Here is a 13,928-nt window from a genome sequence, read left to right as displayed (position 1 = left end):
GGGTGCTAACACTAAATAAGAATTTCCCCTACACTTGCTTGCCTCTGACTACAGATTTTAGCCTGGCTAAAATCTGTAAAACAACCAAATAACAAAATGTAAAGCCATAACCATTGTTGTGCTGTCAGAGTCAATCTCTACTGGGCTATAAGGAGCAGAAAGAGATTACATGAGTCCATGCCAGGAAATTTAAAGGGTCAGTAGTTGAAAGTTGTGACTTGAAGAGAGACTCAACAAGCAGTCTGGGAATAGTGAAAAATGGGAAGGTTCTTCCTCCTGTGGAGGAGACCAGAGCCAGGCTGATTTTACCAGAGCCCCTGCTTAAAAACAAGAAACAGATCAATTCCACCACAACAGTGTATGGACAGGCTCTTATCTGCCCTATTTTTTACTGGCAGATCTCCAGGAGGAAATTATTGTGGAGATCTTTGATGCTATCTGGCATCTATACAAGCTCATGTATATGGAAAAAGCAAAAGCAGTGCAACCAAAGCAGGACAAGTCCTGAATAAACCAGGTGGGAGACTAGGAGGAGAATTTGGGTGTCAGACCAAAGTAGCATATGCACTGGTTTTAAGGCATATGCTCAAAAGCAGAGAGACATACACACACATTTATGAAAAAGACACAGTGTAAAAACTTTACACACAGGCTAGCACAGGTTGGGAGGATATGCCACTCACACACACACCTACACACTCCTCCTTCCCCCAGGGGAGAGTGTCCTGTACTCTAAGCCCTGCTGAGGTGGACACACACACGGAATGTCTCTGATGCTCAGCACATACTTCCCCATGCTTGGCACACACCCTTAGACACCGTGCTTCCTTTGCAAACTTCTGTCCACTCAGAGACAAGTATTGTCTTCTGGTGGACAAGTGAAGGAGCCCCCAGTCTTTGGGCTTCTCCCAACTTTTTCTGCACAGCTCACACAGCTCATAGGCAAGCTCTGCCTTACTCCCTGCTAGAGCTCCACTGCCCAGCCTGCAGTTGGCTGGCCACTGTAAGCTTTGGCTAGAGCAGAGCAACTTGACAGATGCTTTACTGCTAACAGAGCCAGAGCAGACATTTTAGGAGCTAAGTAGGCATGGAGAAATTTGGAATATGTCTCAATTCTCCCAAATGACTTGTCTACCACCTCCCTATTCCCTTATTCCCAGAGACTACAGGTTTGCTGATGAATGGCCAAAACCCTTGCAAGAACTCCACCACGCTGAAAGAAAATCATGTTGCTGAGAAGCACAAATGTAGTCAGAGTGGGGGTCAGAATAGGGGCTCTGTTTTTTTCACTCATTATCAAGAATATGGCAGGGGATTGGCAAGTGCATTTTGTGCCTGGGGTGCAAGCTCTTTGTCAGCCTTCAGCACACACCGCAGTGGCAGATTGCTCACTGTGAGGGAGCTCTGCAAGCTCATCACTGTGTTACTTCTCACATCCCACATACACACACACTGAGGAACACCAGTATCTAGCTTAATCTAACAACTAAGCATCTAGTAAGAGCATTGCTTCCCTCCCTAAGCACTGAATAGGTGAGTCAGATCCTCTCAAAAAGGAGATTCACCAAAGAACAGCTTTCTCTTTCTGATAACAATAGGGGCTATTAAATATAAAATAACCAGTTCAAGTGCCCAGGCTTCAGATGGCTGAAATGGTCAAGCAGGGTGAATTCTATACACAATATATAATACTTGTATATTCATTTTTTTGTTTTGCATAAAAATGTGTATCTATTATAGTGGGGACATGTGAAAGCACACACACACACAGAAGAAAAATTGATTTATTGTGCAAGCCTAAAGGATCTCAAGCCCCCTTCTTCCACGTGGTGCTGGCCAAGGCACTCATCAGGCATTGAGAGGCCGTGACCACTTTATACTGTGGTGCAGACTTGGCCATGGAGGCTGGGCTGTTTTCCTGACCTGCCTGAAATTAGCTCAGGCCCTACTACAGAGACTGTAGCATTCTTATTTGAAGTATTTTCTTTCTTCTTATGTCTTGGTTTTGTGATAAATCAAATTATTTGGCTGTTATCTCAATCCTTCAACATTAAACAATTCATTTTAGCATTAGGCTTTTATGATCAATAGAAAGCTCTTAATCAGAGCTGCCAGCCATGGTCCTTTTATTTAAGGCTCACAAAGATTAATGAAAATGTATATGATCTCAGTTGTGCTAATTTTTGCTAGCTATGGCAGGTACTCCCAACAGCCTGCAAGGGTGACCAGCTCTGATCCGCTTCATGCATCATCTTGGACACACTGACTGATCCCCACAGGCAGGGATGTATTCCCAGCCCCACACCCACATGAATGCCATCACCCACTGAGGACCATGGCTGTAGGACTCTAAGTGAATCCAGGATCTGGCCCTGAGGGAACACACATTACTGAGGATAACTCAATAAACAAAAAAAGGAAGCCCGGGCTGGCAACCAAAGCCTGGGATGAGTTGGCACATCTGGTGAACAGAGTGGGCGTAAAAAAAGAATAAAAAAAATGTTTTAATTGGATTTATTAATATATTCCCATGGAAGCCTGGAAGTGTGGGATGCCACGTGAAAAAAAGCACAATGTGTGAGCCCATTTCTTCCAGCTTGAGGCAAGCAGCACTGCTAGTATTAACAAATACAGGGTTCACCCACTGTCACCCAAAATAGCAATAACCAAGCAGCTCAGAATAACTTAATACCTCTTCACTGGATTCTTTTAAGTGAAAATCCCAGTTCAAATTTCAGTAAGAAACTTTGCTTGTTACTGTTTTGGGGAGTAATTTGGTGAGGTCACAACCAGGGACAGAGCAAAGATGACATTACCACTGAGTGGAGATGATAAGCAGGGCTGGTTCTGGGAAGGAGAAACCCAGGGTGGGTCAGACCACAAGTTCACATACATATACTGCACCTGAGCTCAATTCCTGATGATGTGTGATGAGTGTTGTTAAAATCTATTCTGGAGAGATTTAAAAAAAACCCCAAGATGCCAGTGAAGTTTTCTGGGAGGAAAGCATATTTGCAGCTAATGTGTATATAGGTACCCTCATGTCTCTTGAGGAGTTATCAGGTTATCAAGTTAAATCTGTGCACTTTGGTATGCCAGTACATGGTGTTATGTACTGCTGCTGCTGTATTTCCAAGGATACAGACATTGCCATCCATTGGTATTAGTCCATCACCTCTGTGGAATTCCAGCCCTATTAAAAATTTTGAATTTAAAAGACACAAGACCAGTAAATAGAAAGACATTCTGGTTTCCCATTTAGAAGTCATCATCAGTCATCATCATCATCATCATCATCAAATCATACAAGAAATAGAGAAAAATCATGAGGCAAAAATTTTAGGAGTAAATGGCTGGGTAGTTACAGGGTATGAACAAATGTGGTCATTCAATGAAATTATCACAAAGGTGACCTGAAAAATTGGCAGGTCTTGTAGAAAAAAAGCTTCTGAAGGCAGGAACACCATGTCTGGTAAGTGAGGGGAAAGATGGGACTGTATAATAGACAGTGCCAACAACAATTTGTGTATTTTTACTTGTGCCAAGAAAAATTCACTTATTTAGTTTATTCTCTCCAGTGACTTCATACAACAAAGAGAAAACATTTCACTAGTAATTCTTAGGGAAGATGATTTCCATCAGGAAAGGTGATGATCAAATATGCAAGTGGAAGCACAAATAATATCCCCCTTTTCTGAAAAAGAGAAATAGCCTACTGTGTATAAAGGGTGCCTTGCAATAAAATTGTTAAAGCAAAGGAAAAGAACACTTACTCTCTTTTTTAAAACAACTGGGCCACTGACTCATTGTGTGGGGAAGTTTTAGGACTTCTTTGCATCTCATTCACTCCAGTAATTCAACTGGATGAAAGCAGAATGGATGGCAGCATGCTCCAATATTCAATATGCTGCAGATGCTGCTAAAAGAAGCATTCCTGGTTAAATAAGCTCACAATGCAAACCCAAGGAAATGAGAGATAGCTGCAGGCACCAGTGCAAACAGCAGTGTTTGTGTCTTCTCTTGAAGCCTTTGTGCTGTTGTAGATCTTAATGGTCACTCAAGATTATAGCTCAATGTACAGTGGATTGGATTAGATGAGATTTAAAATTGCTTCTATCCTGTTTTTCAGGTAATCTTTATAAGAAATACAATATAAATGCAGGTAAAACAATATGAAACTCTTATTTGTTTGCTTCACATATAGCCCCAGGATGTTTTCATGTATACATAGCCAAACATGTAAACATGCTGCTGCCTAGAATGGTTGTGAAGTGGTTAAGCAAGAGATGAATCTATTTTTAAAATATTTATACATAAAACCTTATTAATTATTCCCATTGCAGAATAATTCTGCAAGCCAGAATCATTAGAAGAGTTCATGTGACATATTTTAAAGTAAATCCCTCTTAATGGAAAAATATCCCTTCAAATAATAAATGTTCAGTGCACAAAACAGGTACACAGCAGACAGAAATATAGGTTAAAATCTGGCTTTGGGACCTGGTTCAGCACAGAGTTTAATTGTATGTAGGTACTTAGATCCTAATGCAGCAGAGCACTAATGCACACATTTAATTGCCACGATGAATGAAGACCTAAATAGGAATTGGATTACACGTTTTTAGCATTCTTAGTAGTTCTTCCTGCTCAGCAGATGTTTAATGCTTAATGTTTTACTGAGCTGGATCTAGGCTAAATTTATTAACAGAAAGATTTAAAATTTCTTCAGGAAATTTCAAGCACCTTCCTGAGAAAAGTCAGACTTTTTTATTGTTTGAAAACACTGTAAATCTGGGAGATACTCTGGACTGTGGCTGGAAACAAAACAATTTCACTGGGTTTTGATAATGCTTGTGAGGCCAGCCTGCATTGGAGCACGTGGAATCACCCCCTCAGTGTCTTACCAGAATGAATTAAGCATCCAGGGGGTGTTACCAACATCACAAACTTGCATCTTCTTCTTCCAGGACCAGCTTTCATGAACAACCTCAGTGAGTGAAAGGGAGGACAGGCTATGCACTTTTTCAGCAGGCAGGGCAGAATAATTAGCATTGCTCTTGTGCTGTACATGCAGCAGGAAAAATATAGGCAATGCTTGTGCAGAAAACAACAGAGCACAGACACCATGGTCACTGTATGCAGTTCTGGTATACCAAAAGGAATATAGAGGAAGTAGAGAGGGTAGAGAGAAGGATGAAGGGGTTGATAAGAAGTACAGGACCTCTAACGTGAAGAAAGAATAAAGAAACAAGACCCTGTTCCCTTACAGCAGTAGCAGAGATGATAGAGGTAATTTGTGACTGAGGACAATATAATCACAGCTGGTGTGGGGAAGGTGGCCAAGGAGCAAATTTTGTTCTCTTACCACAAGAGTTCAGAGGCAACCCATGAAACAAACAAGCAGCAGATTTGAAAACTAACACAGAGAAGAAGCTGGTTTCATACTGTGCATAATTATAGCCGTGCAACTCGTTGCCATAAATGGCTCAAAGCAACTAAAAAGGGGACTAGAAAACTTCCCAAGGGAGGGCCTATCATGATATATAAAATTGAATCACACACACAGCCTCTGGCTTGGCAAATCTTGCAGTAGGTGGAGACAGAAAATGTGGGTGAGGACAAGGGTGATGCTGCACCAGCCTTTTTTTGCATATTCTTTCTAAGTGCCTGCTTCTGGCAGTTCTTGAACTTGATAAGACTTTGATCTGATAGGGTATTTCAGGGACTTATGTTCTTATGCACCTCTTAAATGAAAATGCATCCCACCTGCAGTCCCCCATTGTGGAACCCTGACAAACTGCTCCAAGAAATAGCAAGAAGTAAAGCTAGTCCCCACAATTTTCTCCCCTTTGATAAAGCTACTCTTAAGCAAAGAACTGGTTCCCCAGGTAACACTGTCTCCCCACAGGAAAAAAACACTACTGTGTGCTCTGTGGCTTCATTGTCTTGACTTAAGATGGAGGAAAAAGGCAAGGTGTGCCAACTCAGTGCTGGATTGATGGGAAAACTGAGTTTGCACTGACCAAGAGATACTAAATTGTCATGTTGTAGTCACTAACTATGGTGACTTGAACAGGGAGGATGGTGTTGCTGACAGAGGGTCCAAGTGTCAGCCCAGAGGGGACACAACAGGTCTTCTGCACACCTTTTCACACACAGTCAGGTCCTCAAAGGACATTGTTATTGTAGATGCTTTCCACTCTTTTTTCTCAGAAAAGCCACTATCTGCCAGTGTTTTGGGGGTACACAGCATTTTGGTGTGCACTGAGGGCCATTTTTTTAAAGTTGCAGCAGCAAGAGCAACCCAACTATTTGGGCCAGTGCAACCAAGAAACTCAAATTTGAAATAGGAAAGCATTCTTGTGAAATCAAGAGTTAAACTCTTGTCCAGGAAACAGTGTACTACTTTTGGAGGGAAGAGATATGGCTTCAAGTTTTAAGTCTAGACACATTGGAATGGGTGGAGCATGATGGTGGGAATGACTTACAGACATAGATTTATTTGCAAAGTGCACTAACATCTGATCTGACATTCCCATTCCAGCTTGGTTTCCTCCTTCTACAGCTGCTTCATCACCCTCTCCCCATTGAAGAGATGGGTATTTTGTGTTCTCATGACCTGCTAAAGGACAGGACAGGAGTCATCACGACTGAGCAGATTTTGCCGCTTCGCTTTGCTCATCTCTGCCCCAAAGGAATGTTGCACCAGGAGCTGTTGACATTACATCTGAACACATTTTGCTGTTGCAGAGTGCATGGGCAGCTGAAGCAGACTCATAATTGCAATTTTCAAGAGCAAGCTTACAGGAACCCTTCTTTTCATCAAGAAAGGTGACTGCATATCCTGCATTGAATTCAAGCACATCACAGGTGATTTGCTCTGGCAGGACCCAGGGATCACATTTTCAAGAACATAGAGAATGAGACTTTTCACTTTCACAGGGATTGAGGAGTAGGGGAGGCAGATCCCTGGGCATTTTTCCCCCTTAAAGCCCAAGCCAGGGCCTGAGAGAATAATCCTATTTGTTCAAAGGCCTGGATCAGGTCTGAAATATATGCTTTTAAGAGACCAGAAACAAAACTTTTCCATGCTGTGGGGCTTGTACTCCTCGGACTGTGAAATTCCCAGATGATGCCATTTGTAATAGGGAGGAGGGGCCCTGACTTTGCTGGTGGGTCTGAAGGGAAAGCTTCAGGGAAAGTGTTTCAGGCAGTATTACGGCAGGCAGCCCAGCTTGAGGAACACATGGTAAGGCTCTCAAGCTCATGACACTGTGTTTAATACCCTGCATTCTTTCCCAGCTTTGCCCTTCACTTTAACAGGAGATATTTTCTGTCCAAATTTCATTGCTGAAGAGAGGCAGAACAGATAAAAAAATCTCTAGTGGTCTTGAGCTGAAATAAAGCACAAATGGCTTAGAAACTAATTTAAAAATGGCAAAGAGGGGACTTCCCTCTTCTATTTCAAATCAGTGCACACCAGCAGTGCCATGAAAAAACAGCAATCTGAGGGTCAGCAGGAGAGAAAGAGGAAACCCTTCCTACCCACAGATCTGGGAGTGATAAGGAATAAGTAATCAGTTTATTAGTATTCCTCCATGGACACACATTATCGAGCAGATAGGCACTGCAGATCTGGGGGCTGGTGTCATCATGAGCTCTGGGAGAGCCTGTCACCAGCATGCAAGTGGGAGCAAGGATGGAGCATGCATCAGCTCCTGGCTCAGCAGCTGTTTTCAGGGGATGGAGAATCTGCCTGAGTCAGGCACAAACTGTCTGAGTCAGGCTCAGCCACCAGCAGAAGCAAACTGAGAGCAAAACTTGCTGGAAGGCAGAATTTTGAAGAGTCAGGCTGCAATTTTAGCAATGCCTTCTGCTCAACAGGGCAAGCCCACATTCCACTTCAGTCCTGGATGGCAACCTTTACAGGCATGGTGTGGGAAGGGGAAAGTCACTGGAAAGTCTGTGCTACACTGTGGTATTGGTACTGGAGGTGCCATGGTGGCAGTGGCTTCTCCCTGTGAGACATCCACATGTCCCTGTTGGCACTTGGACATCTCTCTCCATGTGTCTGTGATCACATCCTTTCCCTGCTGACTTGCCATGAGGTCATGGGCAAGCTCCATGTCTTCCCTGGCTGTGAAGAGCTTCTCATCTGAGTTTAGCATGCCCACTGCCATCTACCAGCAGATATTGTGACTTAGTTATGGGTTGGGTGTTGGATTATCACAACAAAGGTCTTCAGGCTGAGCGCCTTATGTGCTGCCATTGGACTTGGGCTTGCAAGGCAAGGATCCAAATCCCAGAAGAGAAGGTAGCCGCCTTCTGGAGGACTGATTTTATGGTTGGTGAGAGCAGTCACGGGGCCTGTGTTGGCTTAGCATGAAGTTTTGAGACTAACAGAGCTCCAGCCCTGCAGTTATTTCTTACCACATAAGGTCAGGGAGGCATTAAAATCGACAAACGTTCTTCCTCTTCAAAGCATTCACTTAACACCAGCACAACACACACACACACCATCCTTCAGACACTTTAGAAGGAATATACAAAGGGAATATGCACTCATATTCGTATGCACACATATATCCAGCCTGACTCTGAACTCTTCATTCTCCTGTAGAACTACAAGTGATGTCAAGATTCACAGAGACACGAGAAATTTGTGTGGGGACATTCCTATGTGACCACATCACACATTTTTACTTGTTTGAGTTTCATAAGGTCCAAGAAAAGCATAAAAATCAAAGTCATGTGTAAAATACTTAGATAAAACTTCTTATATTTTGCCCCCCCAAAGGGAAGTGGGAGGCAGGCAGTGGTTCCTGCAAATGTCTCTCCTCCCATGCTTATAGATGCCTTGATGCTAAGAGCTCTTCAGTGGCTCATGCAGCACCTGCTCTGAGTCCATATGGTTTCTCTTTACCATCTGTATCATTCCCTCCCAGATGATGGCCAGAAGCACTAGACTTGCCTTTGCCAGCAATTCTTTGCTGCTCTGTTCTTGGGGCTAAGCAGACTCAGATCTGGAAGGATCATTTTTAACCAGCTGTTACTCTGTCCTTAAGACTGGGCATAGGGCATTCCTGTCAAGTCCATCACTGACACATCTTTCCCTGGCCCAGCTGTCTGTCCCCAGGTCCTTGTTCTTGCCCTTGTTTGATTGCTTCAAACCCACTTCCCTCAAGGGCAATAAATGCTTCTCTTTGCACTTTCATTAACGTTAGCATGACATTGTTAAAACTGTGTGCTCCACATTCAAGATGCCTTTCAAGAAGTTTGGCCAAATGTCCTGCTGAAGCCTGACCAGCCCTGCTCACTGCTTGCCCTGATGACATGAGCAGCTTTAATTCTGCCTGGTGTGACCTGGCACCGTGGCCCCACTATTCCTTCTAGCTTGGTAGTAGCCATAGGGGCTGCTCTGGTACCATCAGAGTGTTATCCAGACTGCAAAAGCCATCTGCAGATGGATCTCCATCATCCCCATTTTTAACATCCACTAAAATCACTAGCTGGATTTCATTAAGAACACGAGCCTGATGTTTTTGTGCCTGCCTGTCACCCAGCAGTGTTACTTCAAGGTAGGAGTATGACTGAGCTAGAAGTAAAGGAGCAGTCACAGGTGGTGGGCAGGCAGAGGCTGCCCCACACTGCTATTGCCTCATCCACATTTTGTGTGTCTCTCCTCTGAGTGATTTCCACATTCCAGTCAAGTTGGGCTGCTGTTGGCCCATACATTTTCCTCTGTTTAATTGTTTTCCTCTTGCCAGCACACACAGCTTTGGCAAAACACTTGAACATTTTGTTTTTAAGGATTTGCTTCCTCATAAGTAGCCAGGCTGACACCCAGTCAGATTCCCAAAATAGTCCAGTTAGGATTTAAGTAAACTGCCTTCAGGTGTTGCCCAGCTGCTGCGTTGTGAAGAAGTCTTGAACTCTACACTGGGCCCTTAAAACCAAGGAGAGAGTACAAGAACTGACATTTTTTGTCAGCCTCATACTCTGCCCCTGCTCTGGATGTGGGACAGGGCTGCCTAATTCTTCTCTTCCAACTGCCTGCTGCTGCTGTTGCCTTTTTTCCACTTGTACTCTGAGATCATCTCTAGCTACACTGTCTCTAAGATATTTTGCCATCTTCTGCCACCGCAGAGAAGGGAAGAGGAAAATGAAGTATTTCACAGTGATTCCATCCAGAAGTCACCCTAAGCAGAGGAAAGGGGCACAGGCACAGGGTTCTGCAGGAGAAGCCTGGGAAGTTCTGTCCCCATCCAAACCAAGGGTTTAATTCCCTGAGCAAAGGTCAGACAAGCAGACCTGATGCAGCTGACCCTGCCAGCCTGGCCCAGGTCTGTGCTGGCTGTAACACAGGCTGGGGTACAGCTGTAATGGTGCTGGCACAGTCTGGCACAGTCTTTAACCCACCTGACCTTTGATACTGGCTCAGGCTCCTGCAGCTCTACCAGCCAGACCCTTCTTGGGCTTCAGCTCTCTTAGCTGAGCCCCATTCCACCAGGACTGGCTGCGGGAAATGAAACCTGGTTAAAGGAGAGCTGTATGATATTGCATTCAGCTACAGCTGAGCTGTAAACCTGCTCCTGCTGATGCTCATGGTAGGAAGTTGAATAGTTCTGAGAGGTCAATCTCCAAAGCCAGTGTCTAAAAACAACTTTTCTACATGAAATTTTACACACGCCTGCATGCTATTGAAATAATATTAGCCAGCTGTGTTTCTACACGCAAATAATGGATTTTTATTTTCTGTGCCTATGCATATACACACCTGCAGTCACACACACGAGGCTGGGTGAGGGGCATTAGATTAAACTGACTGCAATAAATGTAAGGAGCAGATTCAATAATGACCCCAAATATGGATCCAAATGTTCCTTCTTCTGCCACTAATTGATCTAATGGATTTCATATTTGCAACCAGGCAGTGGTTTGTATTGTTTCTTTTTGTTTGCTGCTTCAGAAAACATAAGAGCAACTAGGACATAACCCACACCATATTTGCAGATGTAATTGCTGTGATATGTCCCCCGCCCCCAAAGCAATTGCCAGTAGTGAATTACTAATAGTTCAGAGCAGTTGTGCTGTAATTTATGATGGCAAACACTGGGGCAGAAATCCTCAGTCACTATGCACACAAATACAATGATATATATGCATATTAATCTATTTTAAGAGCAACATATTCTAGATCGTCAGTCAAATGCACAGTGCTGTCAGAAGGGAAGCATAATTTGCTTTTATTCAGGTGGGGGAAAACTGAGACAACAGATCAGCATGTGAGGTGGGAGTAGATCTGCCTTGTCATCATTGCATGAAGCTGCTGTGGGGTCTGGTCCCTCTTTGGAGCATCCTCACCTTCCCTGGCAGTGCTGTGCTTCATCTCTGTCCACCCACACACTCTGCCTGGCACTTTGCTGTCCCTGATATTTGTATTCCTTGTTTTCTTCTCCCCTTGGTCCCACCCCAGTTTGTGATTCTGCAGCACTTCCTACTTGAGGGAGAAATTTGATTGAATCCTTCTCTTTTCTGAGTTAGCAAGGCACAGCAGGAAAGTTAATGACACAGCTGCTTCTGCCACAGTAGCTCTAGCCACTTCAATAAAAAATAAAAAAAAGGAAAAAAAAATGAAGAATTGTATGTTCTTCAGCTCTCAATCTGGCACCTTACAGGAGTGTTAAATGGTCTAAATAAGTAAATAAAATGCAGGCTACTTACCAGAGAAATCAGAACGGCACCTTTGCAGCTGTTCCTGTCTCTTGAGTAAAAAGATATAATTAGGAAGGTTTGAGGGTTTATTTCATTTAAAAACCCACTTAATTTGGAACCACTCTGGTGTGCTGAGTAAGCATGTGTCTAGGTGAACTTCCAAATGCATTTTTCGTAGTGGAAAGAAGAAAATTTCAGAAGGAGCCTCTCTGGTTTATTGGATGGGTGTGTATTGGGTTAGGTTTAAAAACATTTTAGTGTAGCTGATGGACCATGACCTTTTAGTATCAGTTAAATCCAGTTTTATTTTTTTAAGAGGTATGCTATGGAAAGGCACTGGCAGCCAAGTTAGAGAAGTCTGCCACAGTATTTTCACAGGATCATTCCAAGGTATTCTGTTGTTCATGCCAAGCAATAAAACCTTTGGCTTTGTGTGCATTTCTGGACACTGCTGTGCTCTCAGCACAGGCAAATTATCTCCAAAAGGTGCTTTCAGAGAGAAACTTTTCTGCATTAGGATATTGAACAAACAAACAAACAAACAAAAAGGATGTATTTACATGTGTTGTACATATAAGATGAGAGAACAGGCATGTACTCAAATATTGTTTTAATTATTTTTCCTTTGTAGTCCTCCATATGTTTGCACTGCAGTCAGTGAGCAATAGAAGAGCTCTCCTGTGGTCAATTTTACACCTGTAAAGTCCCCTGGATACAAACCAAGATTGCATGGCCAAGTGCATGAAGTATCCTGCTTATCTGGCCAATGAATTCATATGCTCCAGGGGGCTGGAGAAGATGGGGAGAATAGGAGGAATTTATTATTTTCAGTCTTTAGCAGATTTTCATTACTTTTACCCTTTCTATCTCCAACACCTGAGGAAATAAATCCCCACAGCTTCAGGTTTTCAATGCAAACATGGGAAGAAATCCCCACAGTGTCTGTGTCCTTGCAGGCAGCAGGGGAGGGATCCAGGGCTCGTTCCATGGGGTTCCCCATGTCCCACAGCCCGTGGATGTGTGAGGGATGCCCCAGCAGAGCCTGCTCCCAGAACAGCTGGGAGGGACCACAGGGACACAGATGACTTTTGTTCAGCCCTGCCCCATCCCTTCCACACTGCTCCTGATCATCTGCCAATTACCATCATGGCTATAAAAGCTGTGGAAATGCTTGCATTTTTCCCTGCTGTCACTGCTGGGTTTCCAGGCAGAGCCTGACCTTGTGCCCCTCTGCAGCCAAGGCTGGCTCCAGTCACCCACGGTGACAAGCCCTGCTCCATGTGGCCCACACCTTCTAGCACAGGCTCACACCCCTGCTGCAGTCACCACATGTTACTGTAATCAGAATTAATAGAAATAATTAGTGCTTCACAACCACACAGAATTAATAAGGCTGGGAGTGTGACACTAATATATCAATAGCAGAGTTTACATACATCCTTGGTATTCTTGGGGAGCCATGACCTATATTCAGATATAAAGGATCTCCAATGTTCCTTTGCAAATATAAGTAAATGTTAATGAAAGCAGTTTTCTTCAAAAGGCCTATTTGAAAATGACGTACAATTCAAATATTTGTTTTATAACACATACAGATAGGAGGGCTCACAGTCCCACAGGAAATGTATGAATGTAGAAAGGAAAAAGAAAAAAAACTGTAAGGAGATTAATTCCCTTCTATGGCACATAAGAATAAAGACTGGTGGTGGGCTGAAGTGAGAAGGGTGCATATTACACATTTGAAATGTTTTTAACTGCAGAAAAGATTTGGATTAGATTTTCTTTTTAGTGAAAGGGATTAGCATACAAAAATGAAATGTAGTCTAACATTTGCATTGTTTCCAAGACAGAGGCCTGGAGGTATTCTGTTTTCACTTAGATAATTTTTTCACTCCTTAAGAAAGCTCTCTTACATAGTTTATTTGAGGCTATATCTTTTTACACAGTCATTTGCAGTATATTTTCAGTTATATCCACATTGCACTACAGAAGAAGAAATCACATGCAAAAAGCAATGCCTTTTTCAGAAATAAAAAACATTTGTCTTTTTTTTTTTTTTTTCACTGAAAAAAATCTTTATTTGTGCATTTTTTCCAGTCAGAAGGCCCACTAAAGCTCAACTAAAATATATGGTCTCAGTGTAATATCCCAAGACATTCCAGTCACTAACAAATGTTCTTGCTTTTATTAAAAAAAAACAAACCCAAACACAA

The 13,928-nt window shown here is 43.0% G+C and overlaps 1 long non-coding RNA gene across 1 annotated transcript; it reads left to right on the top strand.

The window, feature by feature from the left end:
• The first annotated feature begins 394 nt into the window (after nucleotides 1–394).
• On the top strand, nucleotides 395–2,513 carry LOC306809584. The gene is made up of 2 exons (XR_013776268.1): nucleotides 395–517; nucleotides 2,191–2,513. It is a non-coding gene; the product is annotated as an uncharacterized lncRNA (long non-coding RNA).
• The last annotated feature ends 11,415 nt before the right edge of the window (nucleotides 2,514–13,928 follow it).

The sequence above is a fragment of the Erithacus rubecula genome (genome assembly GCF_903797595.1).
Source record: "Erithacus rubecula genome assembly, chromosome: 1".
Lineage (NCBI taxonomy): Eukaryota > Metazoa > Chordata > Aves > Passeriformes > Muscicapidae > Erithacus > Erithacus rubecula.
Note: the sequence above shows the minus strand (reverse complement) of the source record. Positions and strands in the feature narration are given on the sequence as shown.